Here is a 2,184-nt window from a genome sequence, read left to right as displayed (position 1 = left end):
TTTTCTTTTCATTTTTTATTTTATTTTAGTTTTTGAGACGGAGTTTCTCTGTGTAATCTTGGCTTTCCTGGAAACTTGCTCTGCAGGTCAGACTGGCCTAAAACTCTCAGAGAGCCACCTGTCTCTGCCTCCTGACTGCTAGGATTAAAATCGTGGTCACCACAGTGTAGCTTGCTGACTTCACATTTGTAACCCTCCTCCTGCCTTTGTCCCCCAAGTGCTAGATTCCCGGCATGTGCCTGTGAGCCTAGCCTCAGTGGTAATTTTTCATAGGACAGTAATAATAGAAGCTGGGGGTGGGGGTGCTTGCCTGTAATCCCAGCACGCAGAAAAAGCAGAGGGGAGGAGGATCTCCGAAAGTTTGAGGCCAGCTTGGTCTATATTTGTCTTATCTCCCCTCTCCTCCCTCAAAAAAGTAAATACTAAAAAGCAGTTCAGTTGAACGACATACTGGTGATACCAGAAAAACTTGGAGAAGCGGGTTCTTTCCTGTCCCTTAATCACTCAGACTCAAGGGAGGTAGAGGAGCCCTCTTGTTCTTGTCCAACCTATCAGCTCTGAGGGGATACAGGAGGAGGTGAGGGGAGGGAGCCTCAGGACAGATAGCCTACATGGCTTGTATGTTCATAATTTGGCAAAGAACCCAGACCCAAGTGATACTACTTCAGAATAATCTGGGTAAGGCAGCTTCCAAAATGAACTTGGAGGAATGGGCTTAGCCCAGCCTAGGTGGGGTGAAAGGAGAGCTGCCCCCTTCACAGGGATGTGTTTCTTATCCGTGTGGTGTGGTGTCTGACATTTGTGGGGGCTTCTGCATCTACCCTCCAGTTCAAGCACACACGTTCAGTTAGATTAGAAAGTGAGCAGAAATGTATACCTTTCTCTGTATTTAGGTGTTTGTTTTTTATTATTATTATTTATTTATTCATTTATTCATAAAAAATTTCCACTTCCTCCCCTTCTCCCAATACCCTCCCATTCCCCCCACTCCCTCTCCTCCTCCCTCTCCAGTCCTAAGAGCAGTCAGGGTTTCCTGCCCTGGGAAGTTCAAGTTCCTCCCTCCTCCCTCCAGATCTAGGAAGGTGAGCATCCAAACAGACTAGGTGTTTGTTTAAGATGAGTTAAACCACTGTTTTCAGGGGGAGCTGGACATCTAAGTTCTGGAATCTTTTGAAATCTAGGGAATCCAAGCAGGATGCCTCTCCTTTCCTGCTGGTCAGTACAGGGCAGGCTATCATAGCACTTTGGTTCACTCTAACCCAGTAGCTGGAGAGGTCACTGGGGAATGGCAGAAGCCAAATACTTAACTTCCTTCACAGTTTTTCTAATTGGGTTTCCTGACCCTAATTGCTGAAAGGGGTAAGCATGACCCTGAGTTCGTGAGAGAGGTGCAGAGAGGGTTAGGGCCAAGGAAGTGGAACCATGAGCATGGCAGTGGGTGCAAAGTCAGCGAAGGCAGTGAGGGTCTGAACGGGAAGTGCTTGTGTGAATGTCACCCTGGCCACCAGTTGTAGGGCAGTGTCTGGGCTTCTGAGCTGGTTGTGGGAGTGGAAAGGACGCGGAAGGTAAAATGGCTGTGCCCTGTGTGTGGACTGAGCTTCCTCCCACTCTCCCCTCACAGGCCCCCTTCCTGAGAACTAGCTGGCAGGCCAGGCGGAAGGTTTTGAACTGCTTTTACCTGTGCTGTAACACGAGGGTTAATAAAACATTGATTGACAGAATATAGATAATTCTCCCGCACCACTGTGCCCTTCCCCCCACTCCTCCATTCTGTTTATTTTGAACTGGGCTGGGTGTAGCTTACTGATTGGTCACTTGCTTAGCGGCCCTGGTACCGCAGACAATCAACAACCATCTTGGCAAGGACTGTCCTAGGTCAGGGTCGAATACAGACACTTAAGGGACAGAAGGCTGAGCTTGTGGCCAGGAATTTACTCTGGTTTCCAAATGCAGCATAAACGACCCTACCGCTACAGGTTACAGGTAAAGGGGAATATGTGTTGTGACTCGCCACGCCTTGCATGGATGGGGTGATGGATAGTGCCCCACAGGGTTTGGGTGCTGACTGTCACTCTTGGATGATGCCGTGTGTAAACTGTACCTAAAAGGGCCGGTAGAGCATGACTTTAGATGTTCAAGGCTCTGGGTTCCATCCACAGTACCAGAAAAAAACAACACAGTAAG

The sequence above is a fragment of the Myodes glareolus genome, chromosome 19 (genome assembly GCF_982192425.1).
Source record: "Myodes glareolus chromosome 19, mMyoGla1.1, whole genome shotgun sequence".
Taxonomy (NCBI): domain Eukaryota; kingdom Metazoa; phylum Chordata; class Mammalia; order Rodentia; family Cricetidae; genus Myodes; species Myodes glareolus.
The sequence above is the reverse complement of the archived record's forward strand: the minus strand, read 5'-3'. Positions refer to the sequence as shown.